Source organism: Panthera leo, chromosome E3 (genome assembly GCF_018350215.1).
Source record: "Panthera leo isolate Ple1 chromosome E3, P.leo_Ple1_pat1.1, whole genome shotgun sequence".
NCBI classification, from domain to species: Eukaryota; Metazoa; Chordata; class Mammalia; order Carnivora; family Felidae; genus Panthera; species Panthera leo.
This window is the reverse complement of record NC_056694.1, coordinates 14,782,903-14,797,149: the sequence shown is the minus strand read 5'-3', so window position 1 is coordinate 14,797,149 and position 14,247 is coordinate 14,782,903. Positions and strand designations below refer to the sequence as shown.

Genomic DNA, 14,247 nt, shown 5'->3' with positions numbered 1-14,247 from the left:
GGGCTCCGCACTGACAGCATGAAGCCTGCTTGGGATTCTCTCTCTCTCTTTCTCTCTCTGCCCCGCCCCCCTCAAAATATATGAGTAAACTTTAAAAAAAAAAATTAAAACAATGATTTAAGAAATGTGAAAGATACAATAATGTAACGGTTAAGATTTAGTCCAGCTCAAGTCATGATCTCAGGGTCATGAGATGGAGCCCCATGTTGGGCTCCACACTGGGTGTGGAGTCTGCTTAAGATTGTCTCTCTCTCCCTGTGTCCCTTCCTTGCTCGTGCACATGCTCTTGTGTGCTCTCTCTCTCAAAATAAATAAATAAATAAATAAATAAATAAATAAATAAAAGGGAATTGAACTCAGAGGAAAGTGTGCCTCACAAGAAGCGACAATGAGTTGAGTAATCGGTGAACTCGTGCAAGAGTCTAGAAAAGCTCTGGTTGTAAACGGAACAACAACAACGACGACGACGGATAATGGGAGGGCTTGAAAGGAAGGTTGACCTGAAACATCGGACGACAATAACACGGAAGAACAAGGCAATCCAAAGATGAGAAACAACCCAATACATAACTATGAGAAGCTAGTTGACAGAAGAGGAACCCAGAATGGCCAAAAGTCACGGAAGAAGATGCCTAAACTAGCAATCAGGGACATTCAGTTAAGAAAAATGTCTAACAGTCTGCTAATACCAAATGTTGGCAAGGCTGTGGGGCAAATAAACACGCTCTTAGACTAACCACCCATCTTTCAAAGGAGTCCTCTCTCCACAGTGTGGGCTATACTTAGGCAGCCACTTGCTTCTAATGCATTGAATAGAGTGAAAGCGACGGCATGTGATTTCTAAGACCAAGTCATAAAAGCTCCCTTCTGTCTCTTGGATCACGTCTCTGGGGGAAGCCAGCTGCCATTTCATACGAACACTTGAGCAGCCCTACGGTGGTGCCCGCAAGGAAGTGAGACCTTTTGTGAATAGCTGTATGAGTACGCCATCTGGAATTCCAGATCCAGTCACGCCTTCTGAGGGTGGTTGCCCTGGTCAATGTCTTGACTGCAGACGACTCATGAGATCTACTGAGCCAGGACGACCCAGCGAGGCAACTTTTGATTCCTGAACCACAGAACCTGTGAGACGATAAATATTTGTTGTTCTAAGTCACTCACTTCAAGGGCAATTTGTTACGTTCGCAATAGAAAACTAACTCCAACCACTTTGGAGAGCAGTTTGGTAAAGCCTGTGTGATATTTTATGTAGGTCTCTGGGCGGAAGAAATGTTGGCAGATATATACAAAGAGACACACACGAGGATATTCCCCGTAGCATACTTTGACGTCAGTTACCTAGTGAATAAACAAATTGCAACATATTTATACAGTGGAAAACTATGGAGCAGTTAAAAATAAATTAGGTGTATATACATGGATTTGGACAAATCCCTAAAATTTAATGTAGAGTGAAATGGGCACGTTGTAAAAGCATATGTGTGGTGTGATATTATTTATGTAAATGTAAAGATATATACAGCAATACTATAATATATTCTATACAGTTACTAGCAAATGTAGGGGAATTTAAAACATGGATGGGAAGGATGCATTTCACAGTGGAGGGGAGGAGGTGGAGGAATGGGAGAGGTGGGCAGGGCATCAACATAATCTTATTATTACTGTCAAAAAAAAAATCTATGCCAAGTAAGGTAAAATATCAGCCTCTATTCAACCTGAGTGGTGGGTCCGTGCACACATGATGTTATTTGCTCGATTTTCTATTTGCCTGAAATACTCTTTATTGCCATTAATGGAGATTTTCATTCTGCTACTATTTTGGGTTCTTTGCTTTGCGAGGCCTGCCCCTTCTCCAGACCAGCTTGCCTCTCAGTGTATTGTTTTCTGCTTTTTGACCTGATATCGCCTCACCTACTCGGATATTTTCTTATGAATTTGCATTCTCATTTCATAGGCACCCTGCTCCCTTTCTTGTTTGTAAGGACATAACCAGAAACCGTAAAATTGTCCTCTTTCTTGGATCATATCACTGTTGACAGTATGTTCTTTGCTTTACATCTTCTTAAAAGTGCTTCCTCCTGTAATGATGCAGACTTTTCTCATGCAGACCCCCACGTTGGTGTTTTCTGCTTACTCATTCCTGTCTGATTTGAGCTCGATCCCAACTCTGTTTGCCAATTGGCATGCCCCTGCAGATCTTCACAAGGGAACACAATTGTTTTCTAAGTGCTTAGTCAAATGCCCGGCGTCTGGCTGGCATTCACGTGGCACATCTTTGCTGGAGGAAGATCGGATCTTCTCGTCTCCCCGTTACTGAACTCCTGGGCTGTGAGGAGAAGACGTACATTTCTGGGGTGTTTCAGATCTTCTGCATTTCTTCCTAAATCAAAAGTAAGACGTGAAAAGCCATAATCCACCTAGGTCTTTGCTCCTAGGGTCCTTCTCACGGACACCTGTGCCTGCAGCAAATTTCACATCTCCACGTGCAGGGCCTGTGCCCCCAACCCTCCCATTTCTAGCCACGTGGCCTACCGGGAGGTGTGATCCTTGAGTAGCCGGAGGTAAGGGGGTTGCTGCTTCCCAGGGGTGCCGAGGACAGCGGGGATTTGACCCAGGTTGCTTAAAAAAAATTTTTTTTAATGTTTATTTATTTTTGAGAGAGAGAGACAGCGTGTGAGCAGGGGAGGGGCGGAGAGAGCGGGAGACACAGAATCGGAAGCAGGCTCCAGGCTCCGAGCCGTCAGCGCGGAGCCCGACGCGGGGCTCGAACTCACAGACTGTGAGGTCATGACCTGAGCTGAAGTCGGACGCTTAACCGACTGAGCCACCCAGGCGCCCCGACCCAGGTTGCTTTTAAAAAGCAATCCCCACAGAGTCTGGAAGGGAGATAGCCTGATGTCATGGTTGGCCATTCCCGAGCCCCTGAAATAGGAGAGAGTTTGGGTAGCCCCTTGTATGCCCCTTGTATGTTGGGCATTTGACTAAGCGCTTCTAAAACAATCGTGTTCCCTCTTCAAGATCTGCAAGGGCATGTCTCCTGGCCGCACAGGCCGCTCTGGGAAGTCCGCAGTCGATTCCGTGCTCATCCCAGGCGCCCGCGGAGAGCGCAAGCTCCAGCTGAGGTCTTGTCCCTCCTTTCCAGAGTCCGTCGAAGACTTTAAAAATTCTTAAATCCTTTGAAAAAGTTTCAGAGACAAGGTAAAATGCCTTTCTCTAGATTTCTTCCCCCCCTCCCCATCTCTGAGGTCCATTACCAGAACCTATACGACCTAAATAAAGAGCAGTGCTTCTCAAACTGTTCGTGGGGAAGGATTAGTTCGAACATGAAGTCAACTGGTCCCCTGCTCAGATGTGGGGACAATGCTATAAATTGCTGTAAAAATTTCTATGCTGTCTTTCAATTCCTGTCCTTATCTCGGTGCGGACCAGCAGTAAGCCGTGTTCGACTGGCAGTGGTCCACAGACCACACTTTGAGGAGCCCTGCAGAATTACATTTTGGTGCAGTATTTGTCCCGAATAATAATATCAGCCCGCAGCAGCGTGCCTGAGTCTTTGGGACGGTAGACAAAAACTTGGAAGGTGTATTAGTCTGGGTTCTCCAGAGAAACGTAACCAGTAGGGATGCCTAGCGAGATTTATTATAAGAATTGGCGCACCCGGTGATGGAGGCCGAGAGGCTCCATGAAAGGCGGTTGGCAAGCTGGGGACCCAGGAGAGCCAATGGTGTAAACGCCAGTCTGGGTCGGAGTCTGAAGGGGGGAGAAGATGGTGTCCCAGCTTAGCAGTTAGGCAGAGAGAACGCATTCTCCCTCCCTCTGCTTTTTTGTTCTCTTCAGGCCTCTGGCAGGTTGGATGTGCCCCCCCCCCCCCACCTTGGGGAGGGCAATTCCCACTCCCACCCCTCCCCCCCCGAGCCTACTGACTGAAACTTCATTTCATTCAGAAACACTCTTACACACCCAGAATAATGTTCAGTCAAGTTGGCACATAAAATTAACCATCCTCGACGGGCATCATCTCAAGTCGATGTGAGTGGGTCTCTTCTGCTTATTACTCTGCCAGGAAACATGCCAGTTCCTTGCCCCTAAAAACAGAAGCCGCTCCTTCCTTCCTCTCTCCCTGTCTCCCTCCTTCCGTCCACCTTCCTTCCTCCCTCCCTCCCTTCCTTCCACCCTCTCTTCATTCCTCTCTTTCTCTCTCTCTCTCCCTCCTTCCTTCCTACCTTCCTTCCTTCCTCCCTCTCCCTTCCTTCTACCCTTCCTTCCTGTCTCCCTCCTTCCTCCCACCCTCTCTTCATTCCTCTTTCTCTCTCTCTCCCCCCTTCCTTCCTCCCTCCCTCCCTTCCTTCCTTCCTGCCTCCCTCCCTTCCTTCCACCGTCTCTTCATTCCTTTCTCTCTCTCTCTCTCTCCTAACTTCTTTCCTCCCTCCCTCCCTTCTACCCTTCCTTCCTCTCTCCCTCCTTCCTTCCACCTTCCTTCCTTCTTCCCTCCCTACCTTCCTTCTACTCTCTCTTCATTCCTCTCTCTCCCTCCCTCCCTCTTCCTTCCTTCCTTCCTTCCTTCCTTCCTTCCTTCCTTCCTTCCTCTCCCTTCTACCCTTCCTTCCTCTCTTCCTCCTTCCTTTCATCCTCTCTTCATTCCTCTCTCTCTCCCTCCTTCCTTCCTTCCTCCCTCTCCCTTCCTTCTACCCTTCCTTCCTCTCTTCCTCCTTCCTTCCACCGTCTCTTCATTCCTCTCTTTCTCTCTCTCTCTCCCCCCTTCCTTCCTTCCTTCTTCACTTCCTTCCTTCCTCCCTCCCTCCCTTCCTTCTACCCTCTCTTCATTCCTCTTTCTCTCTCCCTCCTTCCTACCTTCCTTCCTTTCTCCCTCCATCCCTCCCTTCCTTCCTTCCACCTTCCTTCCTTCCTCCCTCCCGCCCTTCCACCCTCTCTTCATTCCTCTCTTTCTCTCTCTCTCTCCCTCCTTCCTTCCTCCCTCCCTCCCTCCCTTCCTTCTACCCTTCCTTCCTCTCTCCCTTCCTTCCACCCTCTCTTCATTCCTCTTTTCTCTCTCTCTCTCTCCCCTTCCTTCCTTCTTTCCTTCCTTCCTTCCTTCCTTCCTTCCTTCCTTCCTTCCTTCCTTATTTTTAATCTTATTTCTAGTATAGTGAACACATAGTGTTATGTTAGTTTCAGGTTTGCAACATAGTGATTCAACAATTCTACACATTACTCAGTGCTCGTCAAGATAAGTGTGCCTTTGCTCCCTTTCACCTGTTTCACCCTTCCCCCTATACCCACCCCCTTTTAGCCTCCTGATACCTTGCCCTCGAGGTGACAATGAAGCCAGCCTCCCCGGTGCCCAGGAAGCAGACTCATCTTCAGTTCTGGTGCTTTCCGTTCGAATAGCTCTTCGCTCCTGATACAGTTGGCTGCTTGCTGAGAGCACGTGGCATTGGGACACCCCCCACCCCCTGCCCCCCGCCCCGTGCTCTGCTGTTCACACACCAGATCCCTCAGCACCCGGGTGCACATTGCCATTCAACTTCTCTCTGAAGCTCGCCCTCTGCCGGGTCCTTACTGATCCCCTCTTAATAACCCAGCATGTTTTATTTTCAACCTACTGAATCCGTGGTCTCTTTGCCCTGCGTCCTGCTTCATACAATCTTCAGCAGATAATCACTGGTATTGTTGGGAGTATGTCTAGTATTAAACCCAGTGCTTTCTGGAATTTATCTTTTTTCACATTTACAAAAATACTGTTCGGTGTATATCAAAACCCCATTTTTGCATAGGAGGAGAGTGCTGCTAACAGAGGTTAGCAGCTTACCTCCGTGGCCCATAAGGGTAAGAGCTAGAATTTCAGTCCCAACCATGGATTTGACCAGCAAGTTCTGACTCCTTACCATGAAACTGCACTGCCTTACAGAAAATACAAAAAAAAAAAAAATTGTGCATATGACATACCGTCAAATTAATATCTCTCGATGAATAAAATCGCCACTGAAAAAATATTTCTTGGAAAGAAGGATCCATCTTTAAGTTCCGGTGCAGGATCGTGTTTGTCTCTGCTGATGAACTTGTGTGTATTTCCCTTCCTTGGCCAAAGAGACCATCTGAAAGCTTGGGTTTCCCCAGGTGGCGTGGAGTGAAATTTGGTTTTAATTGCAGCGGCTGTTTTTAGCTTCCTTGGGGTTGTATTTATTCCTCCCTTTCTTGAACACGACTCCATTTGTCCACGCGCAGGGTCCACTTACGTGTTTCCTTTCCCCACTCTACGTGGAGCGGTTGGGGGCGCAGGCTGGGCGCCCTGATTGTGAGCCTACTTTTGCAAGCTGCTTTTTCCAGAAGCAAATCATGTTGGTCTGTCAAATGGGACTCACTGGTGGCCAGTTTTCTCTGCAAAGTGCTCCACATATATTCTGTGACTGAACCTGGGGAGGGGCTTGGATTACATCCGACCGAGTATAACCTTGTCACTGTGGCTGGAGGCATTTGCGTGGTGCCCCCAGAGCCTCAGACAGACAGGCTCATAATGGGCAGATGTTTATAAAATGCGGACAACCTAGAATGATGGGCGGTGAAAGGAGAAGGGGATGTTTTCTGCACATGTGCTGAGCTCAGCGGCCGGTGGGGGGGGGGGGGAGACTCTCCCCTGGTGGTGAAATTAGTGTCTTCCCTTGTTTGTATGACTTAGAAATTAAGATAACCGCTGATAAAGCCGACTGGGTCCTGCGGCCAGTGCTGGGAGGGAAGCTGAAGCCAGTGTTGGGAACTAAGCACAGCCCATGGCCCTGTCCCCAAATTAGGATCGGCCCTGGCAAAAGGGAGGGTGCTCCTAATTCAGACACCTGATTCTCACTTTTCACTGTGTTTGGTCTGAAAATCTTCGCTCGGTGAAAAGAGGAGATGGTAATTGAAGTGTTTGTCCAAGAGAAAGCTTCTTGTATTGAACTTCTTTTGATGTTTATTTTTGAGAGAGAGGTGGAGGCGAGGGGCAGAAAGAGAGGGAGACACAGAATCCGAAGCAGGTTCCGGGCTCTGAGCTGTCAGCACAGAGCCCGACGTGGGGCTCAAACCCACGCGCTGCGAGATGATGACCTGAGCCAAAGTGGGACGCTCAACCGACTGAGCCACCCAGGCGCCACAAAAGACTCTTGTTTTTTATGTGTGAGGATTCAGCTGCGAGGCGTAAGTCTGACTTCTAATTAGCTGAGAATGTTCCCCTTGTAATTGACCAGCGTAGCCGTGCTTTGTAACTAGCATCCTGCCGTTCGTCATTGGCTGGCGGATGCAGGTTTTGTTAGCCGGGGAGGGGTGAGTGTGGTTTTGGAGCCTGATGGCTGGCTCTTGCCTCAGCCGTGTGTCTGTTTTACTTTTGGGGGACCCAGAACATTTGTGAGAGATGTCCCGGCTGTTACGATGAGTGAAAAGTACCTTTGAGAGAAATCGAGAAATCAGGAAGTGTGGCCTATTTTACAGGAAGATAATTAATTCGTTTTTAGACATCTTGAGTTTGAAATGAGAGGTTGACATCCGGTGGAAATGTCTGGTGCTTGGCTGACGCTTGCTTAGTGGAAATAGCACTCAGAAGGCCTGTGTTCTAGAACTGATTCTTCTGCTAACCGGCTCTGTGTTCCGGGTCAAGCCCCGTAGCTTTTAGGTGTCTCGTTGGTTAGTTTGTAAGTCAGCGGCTCTCAGCCCAAACAGGGACCTGCCGGTGTGTGCTCTGGACTGGAGAGAGGGTGGGGTGTGGGTCCTGCGGGACTTGTCACTTGTCACCGGGTGTCCCTGGTGTCTGCCGGCTCCAACCTCCCACGGTTAGGGCAGTTCTTGTCACGAGTGTGGGTTTGAGGGACAGCAAGGCTGGATGTCCTGAGCCGTCATCCTCAGAGACGGGGGGGGGGGGGGGGGGGGGGGCGGGTCTTCCTGTAATTCATAGCTTGTACCTCATCAGTGCCTGGAGGGCCCTTGGGGCTGCTCCCTCTTATCGTACAGGTGCAAACCGTAGTAAGAAATAAGACTTCACAAGTGGCTTCTCTGGAGAGTGAGGGATGTGTGGGGAGAGAGCTCAGGAGTTATCTCTCTCCCACAGAACCCTGGCAGAGAGGCCCTCACCTCTGCTTGAATGCCCCCAGGGATGGGGAGATCACCCATTCCAGTGCTGCCCAGTTCACCTTCCCGGAGCTCTGTTAAGAGGTGTTCTTTACTCACAGCCTGTAATGGACTCCCCGTGCTTCCTACCTGTTCCCTAATTCCACTCAAAGGGGGATCAGTCCTCTTAGTCCCCTTTCCAGATAGGGGAGCACAACATGTGTCCCAACACGCTCAGCGGCTCCCTCGCCGTAACAGAGAGTCGTGTTCTCTGTGCTGTGGAGAAGCCCACCTTTCTAGCTGCCTTGTCTTTCTCTTTTGCATTTGCTCTGTCTCCCTACGCTGCCTCTTTCCTCCCTCTTCCCCTAGGCTGTGTCGCACTGGTGGGACCTCTTTAAGCCCCAGGGCTGTCTTCTGGGCAGAGGAGCTTTGCTGGTCTAAGGAATGCAGTAATTCCCTGTAAGATTCTGGAAGCAGCTTTGTTCTGGGACACTGAGTGCCACGCACCTTTCTGGCAGGGCGGGTGGTGTGAGTGGCGTCCCAGAGGGCTGCGCTCATGAGCGGCTTTGACCAGCAGGTGTCTGCACCCAAGCCTGGCACGGGGGCCGCTTCTCCCAGGTGCGGAAGGTTGTCTGTATTTACTTAGGGCCTGCCGTTTCCCACCCGATTCGGGTGCTGTGTGAGTGGCTCATCTGCTTTACCTGGGAGAAGTCAAACCCTTGGATCTCCACACGGTCACAGCCGAGACGCCCAGTCCCCGGGGAGCCCAGCATTTCTGAGATGTGCGTTCCTTAAGGAGCACCAAAAAAGTTTATCGGGCCAAGTGAAGGAGCAGGGAGGCTTCTTCTTTGCCTGGAGAGGACGAGGATGTGATGATGACATGATGTCCCACGGCGTGCAAGGACCACATGGTTCCAACTCACGAGTAAATCGGGACAGTTGTTCAGGCCACGGGGACCCTGGGATTTTTCCGACTTTCCCTCTAGAAATGTGATGGTTCTTTTAAAAGTGACAACCGGCCATCTGAAAACCAAGGTGGTCCTTTCAGGAAGGAAAGAAGGAATGGACGGTGACCTCTTTCTCTCCCCACTCCCGCTTCTCTGTGAACAGGGAGAAGATGCCTTTCCACCATGTGACCGCTGGCTTGTTGTACAAGGGGAATTACCTCAACCGATCTCTGTCCGCGGGCAGCGACAGCGAGCAGCTTGCTAATATCTCCGTGGAGGAGCTGGACGGTAAGGAGCCCGCCCTGTCTGGGAGGTCAGCCACCCACGGGAGGCATCTGAGGCAATTGTGCGTCTACGGTGAAAGCGCCAGACTCCGGCCACCAGTTGTGGCCAAGGCTAACGGTGGTGCGGACGGGAACGGGCTCAGAGAGAAATTCTGCATAAATGACTTCTTTGTGCGGGACAGACCTCGTTATTTGGTTTCTTTGTACACGGACTGGGGGGACAGCCTTCAGCTCCCAAAATACATTTTCCAGTTTACGGAATCTTTATCACCAGTGGCGTCGTCCTGTTTCCATATTGTCATTTACGCAGGGCCCAGCTGTAGGGGAGGTTTTAAGCCCTGCTAATGGCTGTCTCTTGACTTGGGGCCATGGTGCTTTGAATCCTGCCCAGATCAGAATCCTCTGGAAGCCTAGACGTGGTGGGAATGGACAGCAATTATTTTAATTGCCTCTGTTCCTTTGTTACACAGTGTAGTCCTGGGTGTTCAGGGCAGGGATAGGGATGGGAACACCATGACTAAATTCATCCTGGGACCGTGCCCTGTCGTCTCCTCATTGGTAACCCCCTGATTAAACAGCAAAATTACAAAGAGGAAGAAGGACTTTATTTCTTCGAGAATCGAAAATGAGGTGGAATCAGCCAGATGTTCAGCTAGGTGCTACATCTGCAGAGGCCGAGCCAGAATCCACTCTCCCCGACGTTTTGGGATGCCGTGTTCCTTGTGAACACCATTTTAAAGCATGGAGTTGAAATTTGCTTTCTAAAGAGAAGTCAGAGTTACCCCCGATGGCCCACCTATTTGCTTTTAAGTGACATGGTCTGACCAGCGTGCCGTCTCCGTGCAAGAGGGGCGCCTCACGGCCGTTACTCGCAAGAGGAAGGCGGGGAAATCCAGCTCTGGGCCAGCGAAGCCCAGCTTGCTGCAGACTGGGCAGGAGTGGAGGAAGGCGGAGGGACAGGGCCATCTGATAGCCTTTCCTGCTCTTGTCCATTTTGATTGCTTGCTCATCTAAAAGACTGGCTTATTTATATAAGTAAACCGTAAGGCAGCAGAGGCTGGTGGGTAGGGTTCCCGGTGGGGGCATGTGACAGGAAGCCGGAGTGACAGGAAGCAGAGCCAGGCTCGCCCCCGTCTGGACAGAGGCTGGTGGCAGGAGAGGAGAGCAGGACCCTCGGGGGATCTCCTCGGCTTCAGTTGGCCAGAGGACATTCGGACGCAGAAGCAGGCAGTAGAGGCCTGACTGCCTCCAAAGCCAGGTGACCATAGAGAAGGCCAAAGCTCAGCTAGTATGTTGAGCGGGACCCAGGCTTCCCCGGACCCCCGGGGAGTCCGCTTAGGGAAGTGGTGCATTGCTTTGGGAGTGTGTTTGCATTTGTGTTTACTTGAGTAGGTCCCTGGGCTCAGTCATCAGCAGGAGGGGCTGGAAGGCTCCGTGAGTAGAGGCCATGAGATCCGGGCAGAAAGTCCCTGTGTTTAAAGGTGACTCTTAAAGAGGTCGAGATGACTAACCAAAGGGAGTTTGGAAATCACCTGTGGCTCTCACAGATCCCGGCTTTCCCTTGCCTTTTCCCTTCCCTCCCAGCGTTGCTCTGAATAATCAAGAGATGATTTCTCCTTAGAGCATCGGCTTTTTTCTCTGTTAAATCTGGGCCACTGCCAGGGCACACAGCTTTTCAAGAGGACTGCGGGCTGGATTTTGCCGTCCCCCCCCCACGCCCCCCCATCCCCGGGGTGGCCAGTGGAACCGCTCTCCGTGTACCTGGGCAAGTGGCCTAGCTGAGGAGTGTGTTTCACTCAGCCCCAGGCAGCCGAGCAGGGCCGAAAGGTGCCTTCTCAGTAGGCACGAATAGCAGGGAGAGATTCTAACAGCCCTCAAGCCTACATGGGCAGGCTTAGCAGTGGGGGCCCCGCGGGGACCCTAATGAAGTCCAGCCAGACTTTATAGCCTGAGGCCTGAGGCCAGCTGCTGAAGACACTCTGTTGTCCTTCAGGAGGGTAATCCAGCTCTCAGCTTGGAGAAGGGCCATTTATTTTCTGATGGAAGATTCCTTTTACTTATTTACTTTTGGCCAAGGTGAACCCTGAGTTATGACTGCTCACGCTTTATTACGAGCATCTTGGGGCTCCGGGCAGGGCTGTGCAGATGTGCACTGAGGGTAGAGCCAGCAGGCAGGGTCTGAAAACCAAGCGCAGGTTGGTTCTCTGGGAAGACACCTTTCCGAGGCTTTGTCTGTTTGCTGTTCTCTGAGCCCTAAAGACCTGTTTCCTGTTGCTCTGGGCCACTCATTTATCCTCAGAGGAAACATGGCATTGCACAGGGAGTTGATGTTTGGACACTGAGGGGAATCAAAGCTTCCTTTGTGGTCCATTAGTTGGGCACCACCTTCCCTCACTGTGCCCCCTTCCTTACCCCGTGGCGGCTGCAATCCCCCGCTTACGAATCGCCGAGGGGACAGGTTCCCCCACCCGGCTACTGTTTATCACCCGGGATAGAATGTCCCTTTCCTTCAGTGGAAGGGACAAACTCACCCGGTCGGTGAGTGGTTACCTTCTGAGAAGAGGTGTGAAAAGAGCCACTCACCATGCAGGTTATCTCCAGCTGACATACACTCTGGAGAGTTTCTGTTTCTTTTCTTTAAACAAAGAGAGGGAGTCATGCAAACCTGCATGCAGTTGGCCAGACTGGAGCTGGAAATCACCTAACAAACAAACGCAGCAGTGATGAATTGGTGGAGACATTCATTCATTCCTATTTAATTCATTTGTCCGTTCTTATTTATTCATTCACGATAGGAATGTTTACCCGAATGCTTTCTGGGTAGAGGAGGAAATGAAATAAGTATAATATTCGTTACCTGTTCCCAAGGAATTTGCAGTCTACCCGGGGAATTTATGTGCATACAAAATTTATTAGCAGTATCTTTCTAAAAAAATATTTATTTATTTATTTTGAGAGAGAGAGAGAGAGAGCGCACACACATGAGCGGGGCAGGGGCCGAGAGGGAGGAAGAAAGAGAGTGAGAGAGAGAGAGCACGAGCTGGAGAGGTACAGAGATGGAGAGAGAGAATTCCAAGCGGGCTCTGTGCTGTCAGTTCAGAGCCCCACACGGGGCTCGATTTCATGAACTGCAAGATCGTGACCTGAGCCGGGATCGGGAACCTGACGCTTAACCAACGAAGCCACCCAGGTGCCCCTATTAGCGATACCTTGCACTTTCAGAGTGTATCATGTAAAAGTTTATTAGGTTTACCAATTCTAATTTTGTGGAAACCATTTTCTTAATCCTATTGACTGACTAATCTTACGATGCTGCCGTCTTAATCTTTAAATTTACCTCTGTCTGAGTTCATACGTTTTCATTCATACATGGCGTGAGTATCCATTGTATGTCAGTATACTTCAATTTCTGTATCCATTTCATTCAGGATGGATATTTGGGTTTCCCATTTGGGGCTGTTAGGGTGTAATCTGGCCACTGTGAAACGTCTGAGTGCGGGTATTTTGTGCCTTTCGTTCTAATGCTACATTTTCATTCTTTGTTTTCCACATCATACATCTCTACTCACATCATTTTATGTAGTCTGCATTCCTTCTCGAGTTTGTCTTCTACATCATTGACTTACTTGTCTATAGTCATTAAGAAAATTTTTTTATTACTGCCTTTAGAGCATATCTTCAGTTTTCTGGAAGTTTCAGTTTCCTTGAAGCTTAATTTTACTTCAGTGGTCCTCCTTCCTTTTTCTTTTTCTTTTTCTTTTAGAGAGAGAGAGAAAGAGGGTGCGTGAGTGGAGGAGAGGGGCAGAGGGAGAGGGAGAGAGAGAATCTCAAGCAGGCTCCACGTCCAGCATGGGGCCCAACCTGGGGCTCGATCCCACGACCCTGGGGCCATGACCTGGGCCAAAAATCAAGAATCAAATGCTCAACTGACTGAGCCACCCAGGTTCCTGCCTCCTTCCTTTAAAAAACAAAAAACAAAAACAAAAAACAAAAAAACCCCCAACTTTGTTAAAATAGAATACAGGGAAGTATTAATGCACAATTCAGTTATTATTGAACGTGAACATTCATTCAACAACTACTGAGGCTAAGGAATGTAGTATTGTTAGCACCTGAAAGTATCCCCGAGGACCTTTCCAATGCCTCTTCCTCAAAGACGACCACCAGCCTATTTCCTCTCAGCGTTTCATAGTGTTTGCATTTCCCTTCATCTCAGTGGGGCCAATGCCATGTCTGTTCTTTTGTTCCCAGCCTCTTTTCCTCAACATATTTGCGAGACTCAGCCATGTTTTTGAGGATAGCTGAAGTTGATTCATTTTCACTAATCTATAGTATCCCGTCATCTATAAATATACCACAATTATTTATCTGTTCTGTTCTCAATGGGTATTTGGGTTGCCGCCAGCTTCAGCTATTAGGGTATAATCGGACCATCCCCCTTTTTTGTTGCTGCAGTAGTCTTAGGATGTGCTTTCCTCATGCCTCTGACTTCTTGCCTTCCTGGGGCCTTATTTGTTTATTCTCTCTCAACTCTTTGTCTTATTGAGAACAACGTGGACACAGTTTGTGAAAATCTCTTCTGTGTCTTGTCATGATGTATACAGAGACACATATATATACAAGAAGCCTTTCCTCCACGTCTTCCAGCTGATGCTACCTTTACTTCCCGTTAGAAGATGTTTTTCTATGGTCCCTTTTGCTTTTTTCTGTTCTACTTTGTGACTCCATAAAGTCCTTTGCGGGCCCAGAATCTGTGAGCCAACAGGGTTTGTAAAGAAACTTTAGTTTCTTTGTTTTGTCTTCACTTTATCTTGGACCTGGGATAATTTTCCCCTTGTCAGCCCCAGCTGGAGAGTCCAGTTTGTAGAAGCCACTCGTCTAGTCCATGGCTTTTTTTTTTTTTAAATGTTTATTTATTTATTTTTTTTGAAAGAGAGAGA

The 14,247-nt window shown here is 49.2% G+C and overlaps 1 long non-coding RNA gene across 3 annotated transcripts; it reads right to left on the bottom strand.

Moving 5' to 3' along the window:
* Positions 1–484: 484 nt before the first annotated feature.
* On the bottom strand, positions 485–13,062 carry LOC122209442. 3 transcript variants are annotated; one of them, XR_006197603.1, is made up of 3 exons: positions 12,877–13,062; positions 11,891–12,008; positions 485–1,122 (listed from the first exon to the last, which is right to left on the bottom strand). It is a non-coding gene; the product is annotated as an uncharacterized LOC122209442 (long non-coding RNA). The 3 variants fall into 3 exon arrangements; XR_006197602.1 differs by lacking the exon at positions 485–1,122 and adding an exon at positions 8,929–9,717; XR_006197604.1 differs by lacking the exon at positions 485–1,122 and adding an exon at positions 9,944–10,068.
* Between the last annotated feature and the right edge of the window lie 1,185 nt (positions 13,063–14,247).